Source organism: Panthera uncia, chromosome B1, assembly GCF_023721935.1.
Source record: "Panthera uncia isolate 11264 chromosome B1, Puncia_PCG_1.0, whole genome shotgun sequence".
NCBI lineage: Eukaryota > Metazoa > Chordata > Mammalia > Carnivora > Felidae > Panthera > Panthera uncia.
In genome coordinates this window covers 7,594,124-7,610,551 of record NC_064811.1, presented here as the reverse complement: position 1 = coordinate 7,610,551, position 16,428 = coordinate 7,594,124, and the positions used below count along the sequence as shown (strand labels likewise).

The window sequence follows — 16,428 nt, the reverse complement described above, 5'->3', positions numbered from 1 at the left end:
TTTATCGCATTTTAATATCTGATAAGATTAGTTCTCCCACGATGGACTTCTGTTTGGAAACAATTCTCTGCTATTTTTACATTGTTTTTCTTTTTAACAAGATAAATTTGGATTAATCTCTCCTAGTTCAGGGGACAGTCTGTTGTGATTTTCATAGAAATTACCTTCTACTTTAAAACAATTTGAAAATAAATAAGAGTTTAGAGTCTTTAGTCTTCTCATCCAGAAATATGCTCTATAGGCCGATGACTCAAGTATTATTTTATACTTTCCAATAGTATTTTGTACTTTGACACAAATAGCCTTACATATTTCTTACTGAAATTACCTCTGAGGATTTCATTCCTCTGGCTATGGTTAATGGGATGTTTTTTGATTATGTATTTTTAAATCTAGTTTCTGTTGCCTATATGTCTGCAGTACTGTCCTTGACCCCCACAGTTCTTTGGGTGACTCCTTCAGGTAAAAAGTGCCCGCATTAGTTATCTTTGGCTGCACAGCAAATTTCCCCTAAACCGAACGGCTTTAGATGACAACATGTATTATCTCACGTTCTCTGTGGGCCAGGCATCTGCACGTAGCGTAGCTGGGTCTTCTGGTTCAGGATCCCTCAGAGGCTGTAATCAAGACAGGATGACCTGTGTCCTCTTAAGGCGTGGCAGCAAGATTAAACTCTTGGAAGCTCAGTCACTTGGCTTTTGGCAAGATTGAGTTCTTTGTGGGTAGTCGGGCTGCAGGCCTAGTTACCTGTCAGCTGTTGACTACTGGCCCTCCTCAGTTTTGCGGCAATCTGGATGTCCATGGACAGCTTGCTTCCTAAGAGTGAGAAGAGCCAGGGAGACAGACGAGGAGGGGCTTGGGGAGGGAGGGGAAGGCAGCACAATGAAAGTCACAATTTTCCTAACCTCTTCTAGGCGGTGACATCCCATCACTCTTGCCGCGTATTCTGTTGGTTAGAAGTCAGTCACTGGGTCAGTTCCCGCCCATGCTAAAGGGGAGGGAGGTACACCTGCAGTGAAAACCAGGAGGGTGGGGACCCCGAGGGTCAATGAAGAAGCTGCCTCCTGCATTGCCTTTTGAATGATTTAACAAAGGCGGAAGCCCAACTATAATTTTCAGTCCAAGGAATTTACTGCATTTACTGCTAGGTAATCCAAACAGCAGTTCACTCTCTTAGCAAAACTCATAAAGATTGGGCCTCTCCAGATAGGAAGTCCACAGCTGGCTGTCAAAACCTCTGGGGGTTGTTGCAGAACTTTTAGCCGAGCTGACCACGATGCCCCCCCCCGGGATCACGCCCAACCCAGAGGATGGCTAGCTCTCAAGTGATCACAGTGGGCCAGGCGCTACTCCACGTTCCTGTTTTCTCAGACATTCTCAAACAGGGAGGAGGGAGTTTAGGGGACACAGCTGAAGAATCCTGTATCAACTTGCAGTGTGTATGAAATGGAGACGGTGTCCCCCAACTCCTCCCCCCGCCTCCAAACCAGAGCTGGATTGCACTTTGTTAGTGAAGAATTAAGTTGCTGTCTCTTTCATTTCTTTTGAAATAGAGAATCGAAAGTTCAAGGGGTCTCTCCGGTGTTCAGAAGTTTGCCATCCAGGACTCTGTAAGCACTACACGGAATGATACTAATCGCTTAAGGGAGTTCTTTGAAACTGAGAGCTTTCTTCCATCTTCAAGGAGACAGAAATGGAGTCGATGATTCTCTCTTGCAACAATAGATACTTTCTCCTGCACCCAGTTGAGAGGAGAAAATGAAAGAAGCGTGAAGTGAGAATTAACCGGGCCCACGCTGGACTGCCCAAGTAGGGTGATAACGAGCTACAGAGCTTTAAACATGTCTCGCCTTATTATCATACTCATGCCGTCATGATACCTATTTCCTGAACCAAATGCAGAATGAGTATTGCTCAGAATACTGAGCAAGTATTGCTATGAATGAAGTCATAGCAATTCTTTGCTATGTTATGTTATCAGCCCTAGCAAATGAATATAGAAAGTTTCAGCCAAAGGACCAGAAGTGGGGTAAGCGATGACCAGGCCTTCCGCTAAGAAGGAACAGGCTCAGTTATGGCAGCTCTAAGAGACTAAGACAGGGCCAAACACGTGCCCCTACTTCAGATCAGAGAAGTCCAACATGGTTTTTGCTAGAGGTTTGCTCAGAATTCATTCATCCAACCATCCATCCCACACACATTTGCTGAGAACCTGTTACGTGCTAGGTATTGTTCTTTAGCCTAGAGATTTGGCAACAAACAACCCAATGTCTTCGTTAAGAGATACAAGCAAACAGACGCATACATGGGTTCAGTAGTGATCTGTGATAGGTTAATGTATGCGATGATACAGGTGATTAGGCAAAGCTTCTCTGAAGAACATAATACGCGTAAGACAATAAACATGGCTCTTAGCACGTAGTAGGTGCTCAAAATGGCAAATTCCAGTGTGGCCCTAGAACCATCATGCTATCAGCTAAAGTTCGACATATGAGAAGCACTAGATATCCTGTCCATGTTATTTTATATTTTGTGAAACCCCGAAAATCTTAAAAGCAGCCTTAGGGTATCCGCATCGCTTATACTTTATCAATGGGGAAACTGAGGCCAGGAGAGGGGAAGTGACTGAGCTGAGGTAACAGAATTTGGTTTTAGTCCAAAATACTCCAACCCCTGAGTGAAGTGGGTTCTGTATTGATGCATCAGCGTCTGCCTGGGCGGCTGGAGATATTAAAGCTCTGGCATCTGTGAGATCAGCTTTTCCTAGTTTTGGAACCAAAGAAACCCTGGCCCAGAGTCTACTGACTCCTGGCTGACAACTCTCACATCTCGCCTAGCCCCTGCCCCGTGCATGGGGAGGGGCAGCCATAAGGGTGATTACAGTGGAGAAATAAGCCGGGGATGGGGGAGAGAGGCATGAGGAATCCTTCCAACACAGTCTCGTCCCCTCTCTCCCACGCTGTCCATCCAAGTCAAAGCTCAGACCTGGCCCCGTTGCTCCCCTGCCTGCCTGGTGGCTCCTCTTTGCCATCAGGACAAAGCCAGATTCCTTCTGTGAAGAGGTGACTCATGATCTGGCTCCTGCTCCCTCTCCACTTCTCCTGGCACAGTTTGGGAAACCAAGCTGGCAGTCATTCCAGAAGTCTACTGTGCTCCTTCATGCCTTTTGTACTTCTTCTACTCCACGACTGCAATATCCCCTTTTGCTCTTGATTCCCCTAAAAAATGACTGTTCGTGCTTTGCCCCTTGGCTGTGACATTGCCACCTTTGGCCAGGGCCTGCTAGGAGCTTAGCCCTGTGCTGAGTCCTTCTCTTTCCCTCACAGTCCTATCACAGTGCCTGACACCTTGCTCCCCAACACCACCTTTGGTCTCTTTCCTGGTTTGTCTCTCCCACTAGACCATTATGAGGTCACATAGGCAGAGACTGTGTTCGGTTCACTATGGACCTCAAGGGCCCTATAGCTTGTGCTTGGCATAGAGTGAGGCATCGAAGAAATATTTGTTGAATCAACCATGGGATGGATGATTGGATGGTAACCACGGCCACGAGGTCTGATCACTAAGTTAAGATTTGGAGGAGTCAGGGCACAGCATGATTATGAAACAGTTTTGGGGGTGTGTATGAGTTTTCTCCAGGCCTGGATCTTGATCCGTGGACCTCTAGCAAAAACCATGTTGGACTTCTCTGATCTGAAGTAGGGGCACGTGTTTGGCCCTGTCTTAGTCTCTTAGAGCTGCCATAACTGAGCCTGTTCCTTCTTAGCGGAAGGCCTGGTCATCGCTTACCCCATTTCTGGTTCTTTGGTTGAAACTTTCTATATTCATTTGCTAGGACTGATAACATAACATAGCAAAGTACCCCGAACTGGGTGACTTAATGAAAGGTGCTTTATTGTCTTACAGTTCTGGAGGCCAAGAGTCCAAGATCAAGGTGTTGGAAAGTTCGATTCCTTCTGAGGGTTATGAGGGAAAGATCTGTTCTAGGATTGTCTGCCCTCTGTACTTGTCTGTGTCCACGTTTACCCTTTGTAAAAAGACACCATATTGGATTAGGGGCCCACTCTATCCCAATATTACATCTGCAATGATTCCATATCCAAAACACATCACAATCTGTGGTTGTGGGGGTTAGGATCCGAACATCTGAATTCTGGAGGGGATAAACTATATAACAGGGTCTATAGGGGGCTAAATAATGTTCCTCCAAAGTTCACGTCTACCCCAAATCTCAGAATCTGGACTTCGGTGGAAATGGTGTTTTTACAGATATCATTCATTAAGTGCTTAATTGATGACAGTAACTTTCTGTTCTTTAGGTCCTCATTGTGCGGTGCTTTGTTCCAGCAGCTAACAAGGGCCTGCATTTGAGATGAAAGAAGTCCAACACAGTTTTTGTCAGAGGTCCAGGGAGCAAGATCTAGTCCTAGAGAAAGGGGACATGGGAACCAGATTCCACAGTCAGGGTTCACAGATTGAGTATCAGACCCAAGAGGAGAACAGAGTGACTAATGGTTAACCGTGTGGCTTTGGCCATTAGAGTTCTGGGTTCATATCCCAACTCTATTACAAAGCGGGTGAACCTGAGAAAATGATTGAAGCATTCAGGGAGTTTGATTCCATGTCAGGTGAGGATAACAGCCTCTGCCTCCTACGACCAAAGTGAGGAATCAGAGATAATGTGTTAAAAGTGCTTAGCAAGCACGTGATCAAAGTAACTGGGAGAGACATGGAAATAGGAAGCTTCCTAAGGTAGACTGGCCATGGTGGAGGTGTTTATGTAGGGCTTGCAGAGTGATGCCCACATGGGCCTACTAGGCTGGGTCACTCCTGCACCACAGGCAGAAGGACCCTGGGCTCCCTCCAGGTCCCAGTAGGGTGGGGAAGGAGCTCTTTATACCAACAAGGGCATTAGGCTCTTCTAGCTGTGTGGGGTGTCTGGCTGTGGGCCAAATCTTCAGGAGGCTGCCATATTTTCTGCTTCTGGGGAGGGCAGGAGAGGTGCCAATGTTCTCCCTCCTGAGCTCTCCACCCTCGACCAAGCAACAAAAGGGTAAACAATCCTAACCCTCGCAAAACCTAAAACGATCCTTTTGCCAAGTTAATAGTCCCTATTCTCTTTGTTTGTCTGCATTCTAAACTCCCGGGACACTGTTTCCATGCACATTGTTTAACAGACAGACACAGCCTCCATAGCAATGACTGGCCAGGGGTTGAGGCCCTTTGTCAGAGAGCACTCTGTCTTGGGCGGGATGGGGTCTGATTTCATCATCTCTCCTGAGCCCTGGGATAGTCCTCTGATTTCCTAGGAAGTTTCTTTTAATAGGAAAGGTGCTAATGCCTCTATTTTACTTCATTACGCCTTACCGCCTGCCCTTTTTGGCTTCTCATTTCCCTGAAATTTTCTGGAACACTACTGCCCTCCCACCCCACTAAGACTTCAGGAAATATAGGAAATTAGTGGAGAAGGTAAGAAGGTTGGCACCAAATTTTACCATGGGAGAAATTCAGCTAACCACCAATTCCCCCACCCAGTGCGTGACAAACAACTTTAAATTCCTCCCACGCCCAACAGCCTTGGCCGCCACCACGGACAAGCTCTTCAAGGCAAGATGGCAAGAGGTGTCATGAGGCTACTCACTCACTCCTGGAAAAAATGATTCCGAACGAGACACTCCTCCCAGGGAAGTCAAGCGGCTCTCTCAAGGGCCCTGAAGTCAGAGTCAAAACAGCTTCACCCCGATGCGCTGTGTGCCTGTAGGCCTGCCATTCTAAACCAGGGGCACTGACAGAAAATGAAAAGAATTAGCATTCCAGGTTGGCAGCTTAGGCAGAAGTGAGTCTCTGCCTTTCCAGCAGAACAATAAAGCCCAGGTGCTGGATGCACCTGAGACCCACCGGTTTCAATCTAGGGCGACGGGGGTCGGTAACTTGTCCGTGATAGTCATAATAATCGTGACAACAATGCTAAACTTTGCGCGTCTGCTTATCGAAGACCTACGGCAGGTCGGAGACCGTGCAAACCATCCTGCATATGCGTTCTGCAGGCTGGTTTGGAGATAGGGGACTGAACCTTTCCGAGGTCACACAGCTGTGTTGACCAGGAGCCCGTCCCGGGCCCCTCTGATTTGTAAACCTATGATCCGCCAGCTCCTGCCGCATCAGAAGGCAGTGGGGGAGCGTGGTTATGCTTTCATCGGGGCCCGGTGGCGGCGGCCTTTGGATGCCCACCCCTCCAGTCACTTGCCTGTGACGCTGGCCAGCCATCAATTACGTTTCTCAGTGTCCTCGGCTATGAAATGGGAGTCCATTTGTCCCTCCCTCTTACACACATTTGGTGAGTGCCTATTCTCTGCCAGGTGCTGGAGATCTAGGAAAAAGCCGGAGAGACTCCAGCTCCTGAATCCTGCCTTCTGGGAGCTAGCTGGAGGAAGGGGGAAATGAACAAACCCTTAAGTGAACCCTGCCGCACAGTACTTGGCTGTTAGTGGGGAAAGGAAGACAGGGAAGGGGGATCAGAGGTGCAGGGCGGGAAGAAGGCGGTGGGGCAGTCCTGTAGCAGGTGTCCAGGGAAGTCCTCCCTGAGAGGGGGGCATCCGAGCAAGGACCGAGGAGGTATGGAAGTAAAAGCCCAGATCCATGTGGGAACAGCATTCCATGCAGAGGAAACGCCCAGGAGCGTACCTGGCAGAGTTGAGGAGAGCCAGGGGAGGCTGGCGTGGCCGCGGAGAGAGGCTGGACTGAATCCAGAGGGGAGTGAGGTGGCCGGGCCCCCCACAGGGCTGAGTTGCTGCGGCTGGATTTCACTCTACGTTGAGGAACCACCGGAGGCTTTGAAAAGTTACCTGATGGGATGTGACCTGTATTTTCAAAGTGTCGTTCTGGCTCCTAGGTGGAGAAAGGACTATGGGGTAACAAGTTCAGGGACAGGGAGGCTGCAGCCACGAGCCGGGCCAGAGGGGATGGTAGCTCGCATGCAGATGGGGTGATGGCTTGGGAGGGGTGTGTGGTGGTCAAATTCTGGATATGGTACGATATTAATCGAACGCACCTCCCAGGACTGTGGTTGCCAAGAGTAATTGAGTTGACATAGACAAAGCGTTTCCAGTAACGTCCTAAGTAAGTGTTAATTGTGTTTCTCCCCTTGTTGGTAGAACCAGCTGGAGACACCTAGGAAATTGTCGTATTATAAAGTCTGTGCTTCTTCCGTCCCTCTCCTCCTCCTCTTCCTCATGTTTTCATTCACGTGTCCCTTCACGGCCCGATATGTATAATGGTTAACTACGTGGAGTTGCATTTCAGGCCTGGTTATGCCATCTGACAGCTGTGTCACCTTGAGTATGACCAAGAGTCTCAAGTCCTCTGAGCCTTAGTCCCTTTCTCCCTAAAGTGGGCAGAGCAATGGTACCTACTGCGGGGGATCGATTTGAAGACTGAACTGATTTGTGTGACACCCTTAGTCTAGTGCCTAAAGTTGGAATCCTCAGTAAGAGCCGGTTATTATTATGTGTTGTATTACTGAATTTGTGTTAGCAGTTCGTAAGGGTCGTGCTGTATCTAGAAGATGTAACAACGTCGGGGCGCCTGGGCGGCTAAGTCGGTTGGACTCTTGATATCGGTGCAGGTCGTGGGATTGAGCCCTGCGTCGGGCTCTACGCTGAGTGTGGGGCTTGCTTGGGAATTCTCTCTCTCTCCTTCCCACTCTCTGTCCCTCCCCCTTCAAAATAAATAAATGAAAACTTAAAGAATGTCCTTTAAGAAGATGCGATACCCCTAGTCCTCTGACAGCTCATATCCAGGGGAAGCAGCCCACAGAAGAAGCCCAGAGTACGCACAGAGAAGTCATACAGAACAGCATAACGGAAGAAAATATGGTGTGTGGCCAGGGTGTTGCCCTGTGGTACAAAATCTAGCCTATGAGTTCAAGGAAGGCTTCCTGGAGGAAGTGATGTTTAAACGCAACCCTGAGGCATCCGTCGAAGGCAGTCAGGAAAGCTGGGAGTTGGGTGAGGTTTCCCAACAACGTTTGGGCCAAGGAAACAACATGAGCACAGACCCTGAGGAGGCAGACGGCATGATCCAGTCAGACACGGAAAGCTGTCTGGGGGACTGGCAGAGAATCCCCGTCAATCAGGTGTTTATCAGAGCCGCGCAATGAATGAGATGTGCGTAAGCTGTGATGCTGTGGCCCCTCTCTCGCAATTCCTCTGTTTAGTAGAACGGGGTTTCAGAAGGACTTCCTGACTGTAGCACCTGTCTTAGCTAATGTCCAAATAGTGATGTCAATTGGGGGGGAAAGAAAGAAGGTTCACCACCCTCCTCCCAAGATGGCTTCTCCTCCCGTGTCCCACGACCACCCCCTAACTGCCATTTTGCTAATGGCTTCGGTAGTGCCCTGCAAGGCCAGCAGGTCTATTTGCCAGCTTTTTCTCCTGTAGCCCTCTGCCCATCACACACACACACACACACACACACACACACACACACACAGAGGCCCTCATTCAACTAGACACAGAACTGTGTCCCTCCACCTCCAAAAAGCCTCCTACCTTCTCCCTGTCTTTCTAATCCCACTACCATGACCCATGACTGTGACGTCACTCATCCAGAGGCTTACAAATGCCCAACTCCTCCTTTGGCCCCGTCTGTGCCTCGGACAGGCCAGTGGCTACCACACCTTAGCTGTCAGATTCATCTTCAAAGCAGGGGTCAGCAAACTTTCTCTGTAGAGGGTCAGATGGTAAATATCTTACGTTGTATGGGCTACAGGATCAGTGTCTCCACGAGTCCGCTCTGCCATCCCAGTGCAAAGCAGCCAGAGAAAGGAATGGGCGTGGCTGTGTCAGTTGCACTTTATTCACCGAGTCAGGCAGAGGCCAGAATTGACCCTGTTCGAAAGCGAAACTTAGCATCACCCAGCAACCGCTTCCCGTGCCTTCCAGAGTCGTGGCGTCAGCCTGAAGTTAAACACACTTACTACCTCTTCTCATCTGCTTCAATCTCTTTTTTTCTCTGGAAAGGCCCTGCCTCCGCCACCACTATTCCCCACCTGCCATCTCCTCTCCCCATAGGCCTCTACCTTCCTCACCAGCAAATATTCTCTATCTACTGAACATACTCACTGTCCTGTCTAATTGGCTTGTTAAAATCTTGCTGATCTTTCAGGGCCATCTCTAACCTTGGTTCCATTTCCCAGGGGTCTGGATCACAGCGAGAGTTTATCCCAGAGGGTCAGGAATAAACTGTTGGGTGTTGATGTTCCTCCTGGTCGGCCTCTGTGGGGAAGGAGGATGTGTCACCTTACACGAGATGCTAAGACCCCCTACTCTTGCCTGAAAATTCTTTGACACTCCTCCCATTGAGAATTGGGGTCCTTGCCCCTGCCTCTACTGGAGATGCCAGATATTGGCACTCAGGGTCAACAGTATTAGCTGAACTCAGTCATATCTACCACAGCACCAGATATGTGAGTAAAGTCATCTTGGACCCCCTCCACTAGCCCATCCACCAGCCAAATAGGACCTTCATCAATATCGCATGAATTATCTAACCAAACCCTGCCCAAATTCCTTACCCACAAAACCATGAGATAAAAGAAAATGGCTCTTTGTTTTAAGCCATTAGGTTTTGGGTTCGTTGGTAACATAGCAATCAATAAGCAGAACATAAGCTTCTAGATTAGCCACACTACTCAACTCTTTTCCAAGCCAGAGGACTTTTCACATTCCCATTTGTTTTGAAGTGGTTCTTCCACCTGTCTGGAATTCTCTTCTATTGTTATAATTTCCTTATATTCTTTCCTTTTTTTCCTACTAGAATTTTTATTTTATTTTTTTGTGCATCCATGTAGAACATTACTTTCCCTGTGATTGTTTTATGATTCTTCTAGCAGTTATTCACCAATTCTTTGACACTCTTCCAATAAATGGTTTTAAATTCATCACGGTGGTGATCACCATGTTGTCTGGATTTTCTTTCAACGTGGTTGCCTTTGCCAGTGGGCTGTGATCTCCTCAGAGGTAGAAACCATGCCTTATTCGTGTACGTGGTGTGGTTTTTTGGTGTGGTTGTTGATAATTAGTAGCCGTTTAATAAACATTTAGTGAATGAATGAATGACTGTAAGAGCTGGGATTTGCATGCCGGTAGTTGACATGTGGGACGAAAAGATTAAAGAAATCTTCTCATTTACTGAAAAATCCAATTGGAACTTTTCCATTCCTCATCCCAGAGGAAAAGATAAATAAGTTTAGCTTATTTTTAACATAGGACGTATGTCAGGAATGAAGATTGAGCCTAGGGTTTGCTGTGATAACAAGTAAACCCTAAATCTCAATGGTTTAAGGTGGCAAAGGTTCATTCATCGCTCACATCACTGTCCAGTGTAGATTAGGCAGCCTTCCTGACTTAGATATTTAGGCTCCTATTTTATATTCTGCCAACACTGGAGTTCTTTCCTTCTAGGCAAGCAGGTAGGAGAAACAGACTCTTGAGAGCATGTTCCACTTTTAATTGCTTGAGACAGATTGACACAAAACTTTTGCTCACATGCCAGTTGGCAGGCACTTGGCTAAATGGGCCTCACCTAAACCCAAAGAGGAGTGGAAACTGTAGTCTTTCTTTGCAATCCAGGAAGAGGAAATATTGTCTCTTTTACAGAGACCATATTAGTTGGCTTTTGGCAGTCAACAAACAAGCACAAAACCTAACAACTCAAAGCAATCAGAAACAATCATTTATTTTGTGTGAGTCAGCTGAGTGCTCCTTCAGGTCTCGGATATATCAGCTGGGACTTGAGGGTCTAGAATAGTAGTTCTTACCCGGGGATGACTTACACCCATCACCGCCACCACCACCAGAGAATACTTGGAAATGTCCGGATACATTTTTAGTTGTCATAACTGAGGGCTTTTGTTGGCATTTAGTGGGTAAAGGCTAGAGATGCTGCTAAATATCCTTTAATATATAAGACATTCTGCCATAAAGAATCATCTGGCCCAAAAGGTGCATAGCGGGGAGGTTGAGAAACCTTCATCTAGGGTAAACTAACTCAGGGGTCATGGGCTGTTCAAAGCAAGTACTCAGCTGGGATGGCTTAACTCTCCTCCACGTGACCTTCCAGCTCCCAATAAGGTGGCAAAACACGGCAGTGTCAGGATTCTACACAGCAGAAGAAAGCAAGTTCCGATACGCGAGCACTTTTCAGCCTCCGCCTGGTCTGTTTGTTAATGTCTCATTGGCCAAAGTGCTGTGTCTCTCTAGGGTAAGAGCTACAAATGTGGCCATTTTGGCAGCTCAAAACAAAGCTCTTGCATGAAATTTGCATTGCGTGTCCAGTGCCTGCCCTCAAACTCTCTTTAACACATATCTGTGATAATTCAATGCATTACAACAGTGTGTAGTTATGAGTTCCTCTTTCCTGCGTTCCTCAGAACATTTGTAGTGACTTGTGAGGGTTCAGAGTATGGGCCCTGGTGTCAGACTCCCTGGACCCCAATCCCAGCTCCATGACTTCCTATTGAACACAGTGCAAGGAGCATAATCTCTCCGTACTTCTGTTTCCTCATCTATAAACCAGGAATAATAACAATAATAACTCCTGATAGTGTTTTTGAAAAGATACAATGAAATGATACATGTAACATGACTGTGAACGCTCCAGAATATGGTAAGAGCTCAATAAATAGCACTTCATTACCGGTAGCGCTATGTTTCTCGCTTGGGGAAGAGATACACATGGCTTCTTGTTAAGGTAACAAGACTTTGTGTTTTCTTTTCTCCTGCTCTTTTTCAGATCACAGATGAAGAGGGGTCAATGACAACTCATCACGGCTAGCTTCTGGTAATCCAAGTGCCGGACCAGTACAATGATTCTTATTTAAGTCCTTGGTGATTTGGAGAAGCAAAGACTGAAAGGCACCTCTAGGCACCTGAAAGCCAGCCAAGGGGAGGGGGGCGGTTCGATGTGTGCATGGTCACTTTGGAGGACAGAAGAGGTCTTTGCGTTGGATGGAAGGCACAGGGAGTCGGAGTTGTGCCAAATGCAAGGAAAAACAATGTACTGAGTGTAAGAGGAAGCAAACAGGGTGTCAAACAACGGGTGTGTTGCTCCTGTTGTCTCAAGTCGGTTACCCAGAGGCCGATCCTGGTATGATATTGGGTGTGACAGTAAAACAGAGATGTGGGAAATAGGATCGGAAGGAAAGAAGGCCAAGGAAGCACATGGTATCAGGTTTGGGATATCAACCCTTGGAGGGTGACTTTGGCTCAATTTCACAGGGGAGTCAGACACGGTGAAGGTTACCTCTAAGGGTTCCTGAATCGGGGCCAGGAAGCTGGAGTGTTTGGTTATGCCCTGGGATATAGCATCCATTCCTAGACACTTCTGGGTCTTTGCACTTTGGTGCCTATAGGCAATGAGGGAGCTGGTGTCTGAGGGCAGCCTCCAATAGTTGCTGTTGGGGACAAAGGCACACTGGAAACCATTGAACACAACCATGGTAAAAGGGATCTGAGGGAACATAGGCAGAGCACTGACATCATCTGCTAAGTTTTGTCTTTTGGGATCTCCCATTTCTGAGAAGGTCCAAGAAGAGCGGAAAACTAAAGACATGGCCTCTTCACACCTATTTTGAGTCTGGGATCTATGTAGCAAAGGCTCTCTTTAGAATAAACCATTACTATTGCTTGGATTTATTTGGCTACCTCTAAAAACAAAGTGCCCAGGGGTGCCTAGGTGGCTCAGTCGGTTGATCATCTGGCTCTTGATTTTAGCTCAGGTCACGGTCTCACGGTTCATGGGTTCAAGCCCTACATTGGGTTCTGTGCTGACAGCACGGAGCCTGCTTGGGATTCTCTCTCTCCCTCTCACTCTGCCCCTCCCCTGTGGTCACACATTCTCTCTCTCAAAACAAATAAATTAAAAAAAATAAAAAAGGAAAAAAATAAAAACAAAGTGCCTGGAGGAAACTTTCCCCCCAATACCTGAGCCTGGTCTCCAGTTGTCCTATGTAAACTGGACCTTCTCTGTGGTTATTCAGTGGACTCTGACTTCAGACAGATGTGGTTTCTTATCCCTGTTCTACCCTCTTTTGGCTGAAGAACCTTGGGCGAATCACCCAACATCCTTGCTCTTTGGTTACTTCTCCCGTAAAATGGAGACAATAATACTTACCTCTTAGGTCTAAGACAAGATTTCTATACCGGGTTCACAGTAAGTATTCGCATAAATACTGCATGTTTTTATACCCAGTTTGTCACAGCAGAAATTAAGGCAGGGGCGCCTGGGTGACTCAGTCGGTTGAGCATCCGACTTCACCTCAGGTCATGATTTCACAGTTGGTGGGTTTGAGCCCCGTGTCGGGCTCTGTGCTGACTCCTCAGAGCCCGGAGCCAGCTTTGGATTCTATGTCTCCCTCTCCCTCTCCCCCTGCCCCTCCCCCCGCTCTCAAAAATAAAGAAACATTACAAAAAAGGACTTAAGACAGAAAGATGAAGTTCTATCTCAAATCACTTGGGGAGAGCGTAGGTTATTCTCGTTCTCCTGAGTCTTTCTCTAGCCTGATCGTTAAGATATCCCTTTATATGGGAAACGAGATAATGCCAGATAGAGTGGTAGGGCCACAGGTCAAAACCTCTTGTATTCGATGACAACCTGTCGCATTCACTGTCGCTATCATCCGTGGCTTCTATTTCTTAACTCCAGTACCTTGAAAAATCATTTATGCTCTCTTTGCTTCAGTCAGCTCTCTCTGCTACGTAACATAAGCTTAGGTGACATAGACATAAGGTCCCTCTGGTTCTAGCTGTCTATGATTCAAGGAGGCAGAGATGGGAAGACAGCACGTAGGGACTGAAAGTCTGAGCGTAGTGATATCCACGGAGTTGTGCTTACTCCAGAGGCAGAGAGCCTTTGTTACTCACAGGTGGAAGCGATAAATCATAGCCCGCCTATCGCAGAACTGACCTTATCGGACGGATGGCTGGATTTAGAATGTATTCGCTTGCTTCCCTTTAAGAGTCTGGCCCATCTTGAGGAGTGGAAATTTGGAAACGATGAACAAAATCATAATGCTAATGAGGGTTACCTGAGAGGTACCGAGTATGTGAGGGAGGAAAATCAACCATAAGTCAAGTAGAACACTGTGCAGCGAGCCGATCTTCTCACCGGCGCTGGGACATCACAGTGCCGCAACTGAGTAGCTCCTTGAAATACTTTGCTAAATTACTCTGCTGGGTACCCCTTATTACGCAATCCGCCTCAGAAAGTCCTGTAATTTCCCCCCCCCCCCCGCCCCCCGTGGCTGGCAAAGGCTCATGATTTCATTATGCTGGGGGGCTTGGTACTGTCTCTTTTGAGAGATTTGCCTGCCTGGCGAGTGGCCCGAATTACCTTCCTTGTTGGGCCTTGATAAGTGTCTCCGAACGAAGGGAAAACAATTTGTACAACTCTTCCCGTCAATTGGAAGCTGAACTGTGGGACTGAATAAAGCTTTGCTCCATCCCACAGTGCCAATTTACCCTTATCAAGTGCAACAGAGAAAATGTGGCCGTGCGTTACTGTGGGAATAGGAAAGAACTCCCAACAAAATGAGAAAACAGTTATTGGACCAGTTTTATCAAGCCAGAGCTAGCTCTGCAGCAATTTTCATACAATTACGCCATGTTAGAATCGCCTCACCATATGGCTGGGCATTGATCATTTTGCTGTGATGTTAATTTAATATGGAGTGCGGATGTTCGCTTGTTTTGTTAATGAAATTTTTACTTTGGTATTCTGATTCTATCATAGAATATGTGAGCATTGACAGGGTCTTTAAACAAAATGTTGATATTTGTAAAATAAAAATCTCTGTCACAAACCCCACACTATTTGAACTTTCTGGAGAGGTTCAGGCAGGCAATGGTTGAGTCTCATAGACAGAAAGACTGACTGAGTCAAGAAGTTCTTAATTTGCGTTACGGTCAAGCTAGTGGTAACTCTCACGTCAGGATTCAGTCCAAATTTTTGCAGTGAGATATCCTTTCCATGCTGGGGCGCTGACCTGCCTTTAATAAAATTACTTACAGGGATCTCATTGTGACATATCCAATAGCTCTCACAGTCTACTGGGGAAAGTAGGTGTAATCAATGAGTAGGCATCCCCTGCCCGTGATGTGAGATCTGAGTGCAAATCATGTACCCTGGAGGCCAGAGGCCAGCTCAGACAGACAAGAGAAAGTTACCAACGAATCATAAAAGGGTCATAGAAAAGGTTGGAGAGGACCTTTGAGGTGCTCCAGTTTTACAGCTGTGTTTCCCAGAACTACTAAGATACTGTGCAGGCGTCTCAGAGCCCAATGAGGAGCTTGTGGGGGTTCTACCCTCTGATTCAGTCACAGCTGTCCCATTGTCCCTTGGTTTTATTTATTTTATTTTATTTTTTATTTTTTTTAATGTTTATTTTTGAGAGAGAGAGAGACACAGACAGAGCGCAAGTGGGAAGGGGCATAGAGAGAGAGAGACACAGAATCCAAAGCAGACTCCAGGCTCTGAGCTGTCAGCACAGGGCCTGATGTGGGGCTCGAACCCACAAACCGTGAGATCATGACCTGAGCTGAAGTCAGACGCTCAACCAACTGAGCCACTCAGGCGCCCCTGTCCCTTGGTTTTAAATATAGGATTTCACAAACATTCCCCTTTGATAGGAATGTCCACCATGGAACACAATGTTTGAAACAATTGATCTAAGCCAATGCCCTCTCTTTCTGCAGGTGGAAAAACCCAGACCTAGAGGGGTTTAGGGGTCTGGGAGGAATCTGTGTCCTGTAGGAGTCATAGCAACAGCCCATCTCCCGACTCTCTGTTCTTGGCCATTGTTGGCAAGGCCAGTTAAAACAAAGACCCAGTATCTTACTAACGTTAATGCTTAGGCTTACACTAACCCCATGCTGTAGACCACATTGGTAGACTGAGGACGTAGGATTGTTGATAAATATGTAATTTATAGACAAACGAGACATTTGAGTGGTAGGGAGAAATGTTTAAGGGCCTATGAACTCTCAAAAGACTTTTTCTTCACTAAGATTTCATTATTTATTTATTTGTTTACTTATTGATTTTTAGAGGCAGAGAGCGGGGGAGAGGGGCAGAGAGAGAGAGAGGGAGAGAGAGAATCTCATGCGTTCCATGCGTTCCATGAGGTTCCATACTCAGCACAGAGCCTGATGCAGGACTTGATCCTTCAATCCTGGGATCATGACCTGAGCCGAAATCAAGAGTCAGATCCTTGACTGACTGAGCCACTCAGGTGCCCATATTATTAAGTCATTTAAAATTATTATTCATACTTCATTTCTATGCCTTCTGTCCATTCCTGCTATCCAGCATCACCTCGTAAGCAGTCTCTTTGTCTTCTCTTTTGCCTACATCAAATTCATCTTATACACG

At 46.9% G+C, this 16,428-nt stretch overlaps 2 long non-coding RNA genes across 2 annotated transcripts; one reads left to right on the top strand and one right to left on the bottom strand.

Annotated features, from left to right (window-relative positions):
- Nucleotides 1-246: 246 nt before the first annotated feature.
- LOC125922632 (uncharacterized) lies at nt 247-3,363 on the bottom strand. Its single transcript, XR_007457717.1, has 2 exons — nt 2,986-3,363; nt 247-1,735 (listed from the first exon to the last, which is right to left on the bottom strand). It is a non-coding gene; the product is annotated as an uncharacterized LOC125922632 (long non-coding RNA).
- Nucleotides 3,364-5,217: 1,854 nt separating this feature from the next.
- LOC125922631 (uncharacterized) lies at nt 5,218-5,907 on the top strand. The gene is made up of 2 exons (XR_007457716.1): nt 5,218-5,469; nt 5,576-5,907. It is a non-coding gene; the product is annotated as an uncharacterized LOC125922631 (long non-coding RNA).
- The last annotated feature ends 10,521 nt before the right edge of the window (nt 5,908-16,428 follow it).